The sequence below is a fragment of the Oratosquilla oratoria genome, chromosome 24, assembly GCF_046742065.1.
Source record: "Oratosquilla oratoria isolate Oo_2021 chromosome 24, ASM4674206v1, whole genome shotgun sequence".
Lineage (NCBI taxonomy): Eukaryota > Metazoa > Arthropoda > Malacostraca > Stomatopoda > Squillidae > Oratosquilla > Oratosquilla oratoria.
Window position 1 is genome coordinate 36,766,419 of NC_134800.1, and position 14,865 is coordinate 36,781,283.

Below are 14,865 nucleotides of genomic sequence, written 5' to 3' on the forward strand. Positions count from 1 at the left end.
CCTTGTCCACGCATATCATCAATATTCATATTCTTCTCCAAAAGAGTTTAAACCACTGTTTCCAAATGTTCTCCAGTTGTAGACTGAACGTCACATACTCGTATAAAACGTTCCTTTACCATGAAATCATGCACATACCTCACACAAAAGGATAACTGCTCAGTGTGTGAAACATCAGTTGTTTCGTCTATCAGGATTGAAAAGATTTTACTTTCATGGATTTCTTTCATGATCTCTTTCCTCACCGTCATGGCCAACACCTTAATCAAGCCGTTTTGAGCCCTGTTAGATAGCAAAGATACTTGGGGTCTTTTCAGTGCCTTTTGTTTTCGATTTATGAAATCAAGATGCATCTTGATTATGCTGTCATACTTGCCAAACAGGTCAACAAGCTCAAGAAAGTTACCTCGATTTTCACTGGACTAGGTTTCGTTGTCTCCCCTGAATGCTATACCCTGCCTCGTCAGGTATAGTGTTATGGGGATCAACCTGGACCAAATTTCTCTGTTTGTTTGCCTCAATTTATCTTTAGCAGCTTGTGGTTCATGATCAGCAGTTTGGAAGGCAGTGTCCAATGTTTGTTTTTCAAATTATTTCCATCAAACCATACTCGGCATATGGCTCTCAGATGCTGCATGGTCTTTGATCTTCTCCAAAGCAGTTCTCCAGCAATTTATGTCATCAGCTTTCCAAACTGACCTGTTTTTATATTTTCCACAGTTCAGAAACAGCCAACAACTAAAGCAGAACATTGAATCTGTTTGTGGTGAAATCTCTAGCTAACAATTTTTCTCATACCACTTCTTTTGAAAAGAACGTCCCTAAGAGTTCTTTGGGTACAAAATTACAGGCCGACAGGGACCCGCATTAACACAGAATCTGATGAAATTCTCATCATACCTTAGACCATATGTGACAACATGAGAAGGATCAGTTGGATGTTGTAATCCAGATAGAATAGCAAAATTTTTATGTACTAGGCCATCTGGACTTTCTTCTGCTGTTTCACTCAACTGTTCCTTGTTGGTTGTGGCCTCCTGCCCTGAACTATACGAGTTGCTTGTCTCCACGTCTTGTGGATCTGTAACACTTGACACCATGTTTTCATTAGAACTTTTACCTGACTGGTGTGTTGTTGAAGCTGTGGATCCAGGCTGGATCCACTCATAGAGAGATCTACTGTTTTTGGCTGCCTCATGTCATCCTCTTTCCTGCTCCTTTCTTGTTCTGTCTGACCTTGGCATACTATCTCCTTTTGTTGTAGAAAAAAAAAAAAAAAGGAAGTGTTCAGTCCAGATAATAATACCTTTTTTAGATTGATTTGTGCTTCTTCAGAGCAGTTATTCACACAAAAATTTAGCAGTCATGTGAATTGAAACCATCAATCGAAAGTACGCTAAAATAATATTAAGAAAAGCTAAACCTTTCTATAAAAAATAAGATTCAAACACCATTTGATGACACCAGAAATTGACCAAATCTGCAAAGTTTTAAATTAAAAAAAATGCTATGGCAAGAAACACGCATAAGTGTTTTCCCCAACAGCATAGCCTCTTCAAAAGCTAAGTAGCAAGCATGTACATTTCAGTTTGTTACTCCAACCACCTAGGTCCTAGAAAATTGTTAGTACAACAGCTGATCTAGCTGGCCAGCAGAACATGTGTACGGATTTGACACTACTTGTCTTACACTCACCTTATTTTTAGGTAAACCTCACTACTTAGTTGGGGTTAAGTGTGCACTCTACTGTACTATAACAGTGCCTACATTAGCTTTGACCCATGGTTTACTACCAAAATCTTTACCTCTGACCAGCAGGGAGCAGCACTGTGTTTGTATTCCTTTTATTATTATTATTATTATTATTATAATAAACACCAGTAAGGGTCAACAGCTACTGGGTGGCTGATGTGATAAAATGTGATGCCGTATTTGGCAACTATCCGGTAGGGTGCAACACCATTTTACACACAACTTCTGAATGGTAAGAAAATGGAAAGCCTGTGAGAAATCATTTTTCATTCATTTTTATATATTTTTGTGAAGGGCACTTTTGGGCCACAGGGCGAAGGGGCAGGTGCTCGGGCACCCCCAGCACCACCACCCCTCTGCACAGGCCTGGTCTCCCACCTCTCAGTCATTCTCCCCCCACCCTGCTTTCTGTCAGTCTCCCCCCACCCTGCTTTCTGTCAGTCTCCCCCACCCTGCTTTCTGTCAGTCTCCCCCCACCCTGCTTTCTGTCAGTCTCCCCCCACCCTGCTTTCTGTCAGTCTCCCCCCACCCTGCTTTCTGTCAGTCTCCCCCCACCCTGCTTTCTGTCAGTCTCCCCCCACCCTGCTTTCTGTCAGTCTCCCCCCACCCTGCTTTGTCACTCCCCCAACCCTGCTTTCTGTCAGTCTCCCCCCACCCTGCTTTCTGTCCGTCTCCCCCACCCCTCTTTCTGTCCGTTTCCCCCTCCCCTCTTTCTGTCCGTCCGTCTCCCCCACCTCTTTCTGTCCGTCCGTCTCCCCCCACCCCTCTTTCTGTCCTTCCGTCTCCCCCCACCCTTCTTTCTGTCCGTACTTCTTCCCCGCCCCGCTCTCTGTCCGTCCGTCTCCCCTCACCCCTCTTTCTGTCCGTCCGTCTTCCCCCCACCCCTCTTTCTGTCCGTCCGTCTCCCCTCACCCCTCTTTCTGTCCGTCCGTCTCCCCCCACCCCTCTTTCTGTCCGTCCGTCTCCCCCCACCCCGCTTTCTGTCCGTCCGTCTCCCCCCCCACCCCTCTTTCTGTTCGTCCGTCTCCCCTCACCCCTCTCTCTGTCCGTCCGTCCCCCCCATCCCTCTTTCTGTCCGTACTTCTCCCCCACCCCTATTTCTGTTCGTCCGTCTCCCTCACCCCTCTTTGTCCGTCCGTCTCCCTCACCCCTCTTTGTCCGTCCGTCTCCCCTCACCCCTCTTTGTCCTTCCGTCTCCCCTCACCCCTCTTTCTGTCCGTCCGTCTCCCCTCACCCCTCTTTGTCCGTCCGTCTCCCCTCACCCCTCTTTCCGTCTGTCCGTCTCCCCTCACCCCTCTTTCTGTCCGTCCGTCTCCCCTCACCCCTCTTTCTGTCCGTCCGTCTCTCCCCACCCCGCTTTCTGTCCGTCCGTCTCTCCCCACCCCGCTTTCTGTCCGTCTACCCCCACCCCGCTCTTTGTTCGTCCGTCTCCCCCCACCCTGCTCTTTGTTCGTCCGACTCCCCCCACCCTGCTCTTTGTTCGTCCGACTCCCCCCACCCCGCTCTTTGTACGTCCATCTACCCCCCCACCCCGCTCTCTGTATGTCTGTCTCCCTCCCCCTCACTCCGCTTACCGTCCGTCCGTCCGTTTCCCCCACAACGCTTTCCGATCTTCCGTCTCCCCTCCTCCAGCTCTCCGACCGTCCGTCTCCCCCCACCCAGCTTTCCGACCATCCGTCCTCCCCTCCCCACTTTCAGTCCGTCTCCCCCCGCACCCCGCTTTGTCCGTCCGTCCGTCTCCCCCAATCCCACTTTGTCCGACTCTCCCTCCACCCCGGTTTCTGTCCGTCTCTCTCCCCACTCCTGTTTCTGTCCATCTTTTCTCCCCACCCCGGTTTCTGTCCATCTTTTCTCCCCACCCCGGTTTCTGTCCATCAGTCTCCCCCCCCACACCTCTTACTGTCCCTCAGTCTCCCCCCACACCTCTTACTGTCCCTCAGTCTCCCCCCACACCTCTTACTGTCTGTCAGTCTCCCCCTACACCTCTTACTGTCCTCAGTCTCCCCCCATACACCTCTTATTGTCCGTCAGTCTCCCCCACACCTCTTACTGTCCGTCAGTCCCCCCACCCCTCTTACTGTCCGTCAGTTCCCCCCACCCCTCTTACTGTCCGTCCGTCTCCCCCCACCCCTCTTACTGTCCGTCCGTCTCCCCCCACCCCTCTTACTGTCCGTCCGTCTCCCCCCACCCCTCTTACTGTCCGTCCGTCTCCCCCCACCCCTCTTACTGTCCGTCCGTCTCCCCCCACCCCTCTTTCTGTCCGTCCGTCCCCCCACCCCGCTTTCCGACCGTCCGTCTCCCCCACCCCTCTTTCAGTCCATCCGTTTCCCCACACTCTGTCCGTCCGTCTCTCTCCGCATTCTGTCCGCCCGTCTCTCTCCCCAGGCTGTGTCTGTCCGTCTGTCCATCTCCCCAGTCCGTCCGTCCGTCTCCCCACAGTTTGTCTGTCTGTCCGTCCAACTATCCTTCTCCCCACAGCCTGTCCGTTCGTCCGACCGTCCCTCTGCCCCACAATCCTCCGTCCGTCCCTCCCTCTCCCCTCAGTCTGTTTGTCCGTCCATCCGCCCGTCTCCCCACAGTCTGTCCGTCCATCCGTCCGTCTTCCCACAGTCTGACTATCCGTCCGACCTTCTCCCCACAGCCTGTCCGTCCGTCCGACCGTCAGTCTTCCCACAACCTGTTTGTCTGTTCGTCCGACCGTCAGTCTCCCCTGTCCGTCTCCCCACTGTCTATGAGCCCGTCCGTCCGTCTCCAAACAGTCCTTCCGTCCGTCCGTACTTACGTCCTTCTCCCCACAGTCCGTCCGTCCGTCTGTATCTCCCCCCGTATATCAGCATTTCCTTCGTCTGTCCGTCTCTCCACCCGTTAATTCTCTGCCCTGTCCTCCGTCCGTCCCTCCCCCCCCCGTGCCCGTCTTCCCACCTTCGTCCGTCCGTCTGTGACCTACCCCCTACTCTAACTGTCTCTCCTCTCTCGTGTTCTTTTCTCCCTTCTATCTCCCTCCCCCTTCCCGCTCCTCTCTAATTTCCTCCCCTCTCAAATTCCATCCTTTCTCTTATTCTATCCCCTCTCTAATTCCATCTCCTTTCCCCCCTCTCTCGCCTGCCCACCCCTTTCTCATGCGCGCGCTTCCTTTGTCTTTCTGGCTACCCCTCATTCGGTCTCTCACGACCTCTTAGTCTCTCTCGGGCTCTCTCTGTCTCCCATGCCCCATCTCGTTCTCTAGCGCTCTCTCTACCTCTCTCCCTCCCTCCCTCCCTCCCTTTCTCCCTCTCTCCCTCCCTTTCTCCCTCTCTCCCTCTCCGCACAACCGTGGTGAATAATTATGCTTTGTCTAGTAACAGGATTTTGGACTTTGGTGTCGGGTAATTAGTGTAGTTAACTGATGAAATGCCGTTGTTTTTTATTTTCTCAAGGTAGGTTGCTCTATGACGTATAACAGCGGCACCATACCTTAGCGGGAGGAAAGGTTGGTTGGAGTGGGGAGAAGGAGGGGGAGGGGAGCCAGGAGGAGAGGAGAGGAGGTGCTGGTTTCGAGAGCAGGGAGCATCAAAGGGAGAGGTTGTATGGGACCTTTTTGATGTTGAGTGGGCCAATAAGGGGAACATGAGGAGGAAGTAGAGTAAGGGGGTTGGATGAAGGGTCATTGGCAAATGGGGAAGGAGGGCCAAATGTGGATACAATGACAAAGGACGAAGAGGGATGCTTTGGGGACAAGGAAACAGTCTAGAACACGAATGAGATATGACGAAGAGGAGAACGAGGTTTCGAAAATGTATAGATAAAGGAAATCTGGCAATCTTTGCTGTATAGGCTGCTTTGGAGGAGCCAAAGGGAGTAATAGGAGAGTGCTAGGAGAGGAAAGTCGAGAGGAACACGGAGCGGGTGTGCCTTTGATGTTTTTCTCAAAGGGGAAGGGAGGGGAGGGGTAGATGGGCGAAGGAAGAGATGGCAGTTGGAAGGAAGGAGAATAGGCCACGCGGAGAAATTAGGTCTAAGCTTGCAGGTTGCTGGCACGAGTTACATGTGAGCTCCTATCTACGCAGGTGGTTTTGGCGTCTGTTGTAACGGCTCGAATGAAGGCTCGTTGGCCAGCTAAATATTTGTTGCGCTTTTGGAAATTTTCATGAAATTGGTTAACTTTTCTTTTATTTTTACAATTTATTTCACAAGTACTACAGTAGCTGACAATTTCTACAAGGCTGTAGCAACTACGTTAGAATATTTACAATGAGATTTAAATTGTGGATCTCGTGAAATTCACGTAGGAAATCTTGTACCCCGAAGACGCGCGTTCCGCATCTCGAAAGATGACTTCCCCCTCTTTCGAACGACGGACCAGCTTCAACTGACATCTATAGGACCCGCTAACCCCACTTTGAACAGCCAGGTGACGTTCACGGGACGCTGCGCCAACTCCATCGCAATTCGGTCGGAAGTGGTTAGACCTTATATTCTTAGATCTTGACAATGAGTGGACAAATAAACTCTATACGAGTTCAAATGTTGATCCCCGATCATCGAAGCTCCACAAGCAACGATGGAGGCAGTTTCCTCTTTGGGTATGTTATAATAGAAGTGACAAAATAAGCCAGGGTCTGGTGTTGGAAATATAGAATCGACCTTCACTGGTTATTGGGTACCATTCCATTGCATACTTGACAGTATAAGAATAATTTATGTTTGAGTCCTTATGAATTTGGTACCAAGCTAAAACTGCCATTCTGGTTTTCCACTATGAGAGCATATATGTTGATGATATATGTTGATGATAATAGAGCTATTAATACATATGTTGATAATGAAGTTGATCATCCTTGTAGCTGACCTAGCCATTGTAGATAGAAATACTGGTAAACTACATTCAATAACAACAATACAGGAAAGGATACTTCAACAAAAGTCGTTTATAAAGAATAGAGCCATGAAATTTAAAATAATGTGATTTTAAGTGAGGAAGGGGAATGAAACTCGAAACTCAGTAAGATAACAAAGATGATACAAACCTGATATAGACGAGGGAGAGTGCAAAGGAACCGGGAGTGGGGTAGCATTAGTGTTCAGCAAATTTTAATCGGGTTAGCCTTTACATGCTGGGGAAACCGTGGCAGCAACAGGATTGTGGCAACATGCTGCTCATTCTAGGCAGTGATATAGATGCTGACTGGTACTGGTGGGGGCTATGTTGGATGGTGGCAGTAGTTATTCTGGGGTAGTGATGGCGGAGGTTATGCTGGGTGGCGGTGGTGTTGGTGGCTATGCTGGGTGTTGGTGGCTCTGATGGGTGACGGTGGTGTTGGTGGCTATGCTGGATGGCGGTGATGTTGATGGCTATGCTGGGTGGCGGTGGTGTTGATGGCTATGCTGGGTGGCGGTGGTGTTGATGGCTATGCTGGGTGGCGGTGGTGTTGATGGCTATGCTGGGTGGCGGTGGTGTTGATGGTTATGATGGATGACGGTGGTGTTGGTAGCTATGCTGGGTGACGATGGTGTTGGTAGCTATGCTGGGTGACGGTGGTGTTGGTGGCTATGCTGGGGGGCAGTGGTGTTGATGGCTATGCTGGGTGGCGGTGGTGTTGATGGCTATGCTGGGTGGCGGTGGTGTTGATGGCTATGCTGGGTGGCGGTGGTGTTGGTAGCTATGCTGGATGACGGTGGTGTTGGTGGCTATGCTGGGGGGCAGTGGTGTTGGTGGCTATGCTGGGGGGCAGTGGTGTTGGTGGCTATGCTGGGTGGCAGTGGTGTTGGTGGCTATGCTGGGTGGCAGTGGTGTTGGTGGCTATGCTGGGGGGGCAGTGGTGATGGTGGCTATGCTGGGGGGGCCGTGGTGCTGGTGGCTATGCTGGGGGGCAGTGGTGTTGGTGGCTTTGCTGGGGGGGCTGTGGTGCTGGTGGCTATGCTGGGGGGCAGTGGTGTTGGTGGCTATGCTTGGGGAGCAGTGGTGTTGGTGGTTATGCTTGGGGGGCATTGGTGCTGGTGGCTATGCTTGGGGGGTAGTGGTGTTGGTAGCTATGCTGGGGGGCAGTGATGTTGGTGGCTATGCTTGGGGGGCAGTGGTGCTGGTGGCTATGCTGGGGGAGCAGTGGTGTTGGTGGCTATGCTGGGGGCAGTGGTGTTGGTGGCTATGCTGGGGGGCAATGGTGTTGGTGGCTATGCTTGGGGGCAGTGGTGTTGGTGGCTATGCTGTGGGGCAGTGGTATTGGTGGCTATGCTGGGGGCAGTGGTGTTGGTGGCTATGCTGTGGGGCAGTGGTGTTGGTGGCTACTTGGGGGCAGTGGTGTTGGTGGCTATGCTGGGGGGCAATGGTGTTGGTGGCTATGCTTGGGGGCAGTGGTGTTGGTAGCTATGCTGGGGGGCAGTGGTGTTGGTGGCTATGCTGGGGGGCAGTGGTGTTGGTGGCTATGCTGGGGGGCAGTGGTGTTGGTGGCTATGCTGGGTGGCAGTGGTGTTGGTGGCTATGCTGGGGGGGCAGTGGTGCTGGTGGCTATGCTGGGGGGCAGTGGTGTTGGTGGCTATGCTGGGGGGCAGTGGTGCTGGTGGCTATGCTGGGGGGCAGTGGTGTTGGTGGCTATGCTGGGGGGGCAGTGGTGCTGGTGGCTATGCTGGGGGGCAGTGGTGTTGGTGGCTATGCTGTGGGGCAGTGGTGTTGGTGGCTATGCTGGGGGCAGTGGTGCTGGTGGCTATGCTTGGGGGGCAGTGGTGCTGGTGGCTATGCTTGGGGGGTAGTGGTGTTGGTGGCTATGCTTGGGGGGCAGTGATGTTGGTGGCTATGCTTGGGGGGCAGTGGTGCTGGTGGCTATGCTGGGGGAGCAGTGGTGCTGGTGGCTATGCTGGGGGAGCAGTGGTGCTGGTGGCTATGCTGGGGGAGCAGTGGTGCTGGGGGAGCAGTGGTGCTGGTGGCTATGCTGGGGGAGCAGTGGTGCTGGTGGCTATGCTGGGGGAACAGTGGTGCTGGTGGCTATGCTGGGGGAGCAGTGGTGCTGGTGGCTATGCTAGGGGGGCAGTGGTGTTGGTGGCTATGCTAGGGGTGCAGTGGTGTTGGTGGCTATGCTCGGGGTGCAGTGGTGTTGGTGGCTATGTTGGGGGGGCAGTGGTGTTGGTGGCTATGCTGGGTGGCAGTGGTGTTAGTGGCTATGATGATTGGCGTTGGTGACTATGTTGAGTGGTGGTGTTGGTAGCTTAGGGCAGCGTTTCTTAACATTTTCCGACCTCGGCACCCCTGTAGTGAGGTGTAGGCAGTCCAGTATCCCCAACTTTGTCAAACATCGTGTTACTGCAAGGATAAAATAAGGTGAAGTGCAGTTATGCTTGATCCTTTATTTTGTTCATTCTCCGAAACAAAAATATTATACAAGGCCTATTGGCAAAAGCAATAAGAAAACACTAAAAAAAATCAAGAATATGGACAAACTCGATCATACACCGCAGGGAACCTACACTCGATGCAATTTGTGCTGTTGCTTATGTGACAGTTTCTCAATCGAGGTTTTGTGTCGGCCAGAGCCACCCTCGTATCGTGGAGCAGCTCACCTTGAAGGTTGTTCCGTACGGTTGTTTTGATCAGAGGCATGGTGAAGAATGCCTTCTCACACAAGTAGGTTGTTGTAAAGGGAAATATCTTCTCCAGCGCTGCCTTCGCCAGTTCAGGGTACGCTACCAACTGATCACACCAAAAATCAAACAGTGGTAATGTACGTAATTTTGTCTGACAACCCTCGTTCACCTGCAGATCAATAAGCTCCTCCTTCAGGTTGTCAGCATCACTCATGTCTGTCAGGAATGGTTGCTGAATCCATTCTGGAAATGTTTGATCCTTGGGAAAGTATTTTGCCATGGTGATCGCAAGATGCAAGAGGTGAGGAACAACATTTTCTACAAGTATGGGTCTGTCTCAGGCCCGTGCAGAGGGGTGGGGGTGCTGGGGGTACCCGAGCCCCTACCCCTTTGCCCTGTGCTCCAAAAGTGCCCTTCACTAAAATATATAAAAATGAATGAAAAATTATTTCTCGGTCTTTTTCCATTTTCTTACCATTAAGAAATTATAATGTGGAAAATCGTGTTGCACAGAGTTTACACACACACACACACACAAACACACTCGGTGGCGCGGTTGGTAGAGTACCAGTCTGTTGTTACGGTGGTGCCAGCGGTACCCGGTTCGAATCCTGCCCAGGGCTGAAATTATTTTAGTATCGCTGCGCTTCGAGTCGTTACTCCAACTCGTGGGCGGGGAGTTGGGTGTGAGTGTAAGGTCACAGCATTACCCATAGATCGGTCATACGAGCTCTCTTCCGGGAGGGAAATAGCTGTCAATCACGAGTCCAGCACGTGATCCATAAAGACCAAGGTGAATACACACACACACACACACACGAATAATATAAAAGAGTGAAATGCCCAATTTCCAGCCCAAAGCACCGGCCCCTTGCAATGTTTGTGCACGTTACTTGTCTGTCTTATCCCCCAATTTCTCCTCAAGGCTAGGAAAGCTTCCCACACTCACCGAGTTCGACGCTCCCAGAGTGAGAGCGTCCTCTTCAAGTCTTCTACCTTCTCTGAACAAAGAATGTTACTAGCAAGCATGCCTTGCATGGACAAGTTAAGGTTATTCAAATGGTTGAAGATATCAGCCAGATAGGAGAGAGAAAGGATGAACATTTTGTTCTCGAATTTTTCAGCGAAGTTACTCTGATACTCTCGGAGAAATATTGTAATATCATCATTCAGCAAGAAGAGTCGGGATTTTCCCATGGGAGAGCCGACGCACTTCTGTGTGGAAGAGAAGAACTTGTTCACTTCCCGTCTCCTCACAAAATAACTTGAACACTAGTTTAAAGACGACTCCGGATGAAATTCACAATCTGAACACAGACAGACAGACAGAACTTCTTTGAGGTCAGGCGGCAAAGTTTTTGCCGCCAAAGCTTGACGATGGAGTGCTTCACAAAGATATCTGGTATCCTCTCCTTTAACAGAGCAGCCAAGCCAGACATATACCCAATCATGGCGGGGGCACCATCTGTACAGACCGAGCATACCTTCTCCCACTTGATCTGATTCTTCTCAAAAAACTCATTCACGAATTGGAATATATCTATTGCTTTCGTCGTCGTTTGCTTAGCCTCGCAGAAAAGGAATTCATCTTTAATTTCAGTCCTTGATGTACCGGGTATACACCATCGGCTGAGTCGTGTTGGAAACATCAGTGAATTAATCCCAGGACTGTGGAGTCAGAACACAAAACCTCCGACTCCGACTCCTCCATTTTTGGCACCACCGACTTCGACTCCGACTCCGACTCCGATTCATGTAATTAACTGATTATGGTCTACATATTTTATAAAGCCTATACAACACACATACGCTCCAATCTTGAGTAGACTTATATCATTATAACTGGTTTATATAAAAGAATAAAGATATATGTTATAGTGTGGCTTTCCTATGTTTGACCTCTTCATTAATAATTTTTATAACTGAAGTAGACAAAATTTTTGAAAGGATATTGAAGAAAATTCAGTAAAAAAAAATTATAATGTAAGACATTTGGCATAATATATATCTTTGCAAATAAGTGAAAAGTACATTTAACAACCAATAATACTGTTTTTTATAAAAAAAAAATTGAAATATAACCTTTGTAAATATATAATGTAAGATTTTTTTTACATAGTTTTGCAAATACAAAATAAAAAGAAATAAAATACTTTATAAAAGAAGTTTAGGCAAATTTCTTGAAAGGAAACAGTAAGTATAGAGAAAATAAACCTTATTGATACGAGTACAGTACAAGGTCGAGTGTTACAGCTGAACATGTATGATACTGAAAGGTATATGTATCATACATACTTTTTGGGTATCATTATACTTCATATGTTTTCATACCTTTTGTCTTAATGTACTGAAATTACTGACACAAGTACTTCTTGGTTTAACTACATACTGGTACTGCTATGCGATTATTGCGATGGACATTACTCTGGTTCTGGAACCGATCTTATCGATATGAGTACAAGATGCAGCTGAACAAGTTTGAAATGAATTTTTTTTTTTTTTTTTTTTTCAATTTTAAATATCCTTAATTCAATAATTCAATGTTAAAAAGTATACAGGGGAAAAAGAAGGGGCAAGGAGTGAAGAGATAGTATTATTGCGTTAGTCTACAGTTGAAATCATAATTATCCTACTGTTTGGCAACACATCAGCGGGAGAAACTATGGAAACGATGCATATGGAACTTGACAGGAATATTACAGCTCCCATGACTGTGCGTCAACAGAAGGTGTAAAATGGAGGTGTTTAATTTATTCAAGTAATACTTTGGATGTTTATCGGTCTATGTATATATTTGAAAGCCAGCGTTGCACAAGTTTGGTTTGGGGGTTTAGTGGAATGACCACGAAGATAAGACGACGAGATTTATTACATTTTATAAAATTGTTTTTTTATACATATTCTCCTTATTAGGAGTGTGCACTGCAGAATTCTACAGACTAAACGAAGGCATTATAAAGTGTAAACAACTAGAGTCGGAGTCGGTATATTTTTACCGACTCCGACTCCAGTGACACCGTAATTGCTTCCGACTCCATTTGCTTGTGTGTTTGTCTGGTGGTGGTGGAGATTCGGTTATCACAGACTAGTCTCTTATTGGATGGATCTATGCGGGGGGCTCGGTACCAACTGTCATAGTGGCCAGGACGTTAGGAAGATAACAGGACACCCCCAAAAGCCTACCGTTATGTTCGTCTTTCTGGATAGGTTCTTCTGCTGACCATACCAAGAACGCGTTTCTGTAAGGCAGAGCTCAGTTAATACTAATGAAATATAATTAGATTTTTTCTAGTTTAAATGGGAGAGAAGGAAGCGTCTTGTAAGATCAAGAAATTTGGTTATTGTGAAAATGAGTTGTTGCCAAGGTGTTAGGACGGTCATGTTTCTGTCCACGCCTGCTTCTCTCAGTAGGCATATCTCGTTAGTATGTTACTTGCTTTTGCTACTAGTTTTAGTTTCTTGCTATCCAAAATGAGTAGCATGCTACTGACCCTTGTTGCTAGAAAATAAAAGTTTTGGTGCTCACTTGAGTGCTCAAATGAGCCACATTCCTGGGTTTATATATGAAATATAAACAAATTTGACCATGCACATTATTGTTTGTATGCCTTTTTTTTTATACTGAAACTTGTTTGTAAACAGCTTGGCGGGGAGCTTTATTATTGATTTTGCTAGCCGCTTGCCAAAAAATCACCAGCAAAACAAGTAGCAAAAGAGAATATTATGCTAGTGAGAAATGCCTAATGTGCCGCCACCCTCAGGGTACTTTGTAGTTGGTACTATTTTCTCCCTGACAACAGAACCTTGCTGAAATTGTCGAAGATAACTGATTTTTTTTATAATACCCTGCTTCGGTTAGAATTTATTGAGCTTTGTTGAATACAGTGGTGACGTTGGCAAGACTGTAGAGGAGGCCACGCGATCGTTATTGATCTATTACTCCCCCACCCCCAACTAGTCAAGGTGAGAAGAGTCGGTGGGACGACTCGATGGAGAGAGCGTCGACCCTACGTCATTTCAATCTGTCATAGGGACTACGTTAAACATGATGCAGCAAAGTCCTAGGTGCATCATTTTTTTTTTCTCCGGCCAGTGGCTCATTTGTGTTCATATTTATTTTGAAGCCTCGTTAGGTTTAAATGGGAGTCAGTAAGACATCATTGCATTTTTGTGGGAGGAGCACATATCATTCGATAGGTACAATTTTTGGACCAGCAAAAATGTAGTTGGCAATTGGAGCCAAATCTTGTATCGTTCATGTTGCAGTCCGAGAAAAAAATATTTTGGAACATACTTGGCAGCGGAGAGGAGAAACAGAGATCCTAAAGAACAAGACTGAGGGGAAATGAGCCTCTTGGAGAAAGGATAAAACTTTAGGCCGAATAAGTACAACGTTTAGTGTGTTGTGACAAACGTGGAGGTTAGTTGAACAAGACTCTCCCTCTCTCTCTCTCCAAATATATTCCTGACGAATGTTGCGTAGTTGGGAATGATCTTGAAACAAGTCTTCATTCACCCACAATGATAACCCCCGCGATATGTCCGTGATTAGAAGACATGTTCGGCGCTGCAAATTATATTGTTTATTTTCATATTATTGCAGCGATGCAATGGTAGGGAAACTGTTTCGGCTGCCGAGCCTTGCTGTCGAGGTATTGACTCGAGCAGTGTGGCGAGGTATCAGAGTTGACCTTTCATCCACAAGGAGCTAAAGTGGGATGGGAGACGTCTCGTGTGTTTTTGGATGGGTGTAGGGTGGGTGGATGCTTTGACTTGGTCACCCACCTCATAAGGGGGAAGGGGCCCTTTGGCATTACCACGTCACTCCATTTTAAGACTACTTTAATACGGCAGTGGCAAACTTGATAGTTCTTTCTCAAATCAGAGGAGAATTTTGAACATTTAACACGCGTTATTTTATTGCAAAATTTACTCGTACATCAAATATTACAAATAGCTATATAATTATTCAACTTGTTCCTTATAATATGGAAGTACAATTACACTATTACCAATGAGGTGTGCGAGAATAGAGGTCAGTCCAATACTTCCCAGATTTTGTAGTTGACTTCACTTGGAGAATGTCCACTGCGGTTGCGTGGTGAAGGATCCACTGGGCCTACAGAGGAGAGAGTCAATAGACTACATCCAATCTAGGGCGTCGTGAAGGATCGGCAATGAACAGACATCAGGAGAGCCAGCCAATAGACTCTACTCAGGCCAGGGCGTTGTAAAGGTCGGCAATGAGCCGACATCAGGAACGGTGATCACACAATTCTTGCGCTTCCTGCGTCAGTTTCTTCTTGCGCGTCCTTTAGTGCTCTTTGTATGTACGCGCAGGCATGACGTCACGAAAGGAAAGCCTGTAGCTTGTTGTACCCTGCGTGAACGTGGAGACGTTTCAGTACGTACTCAGTTCAGTTGTTCGTTGGAAACTTGTTGCTATTATTTCAGCTATCACACGTACACTATTACTGTCACGCATGCAGTCATGTGACACGTTTGAAACGTCTGTTCTTCCTCACATTCCTTTGCGTTTTTTACGAATGTATACATTCA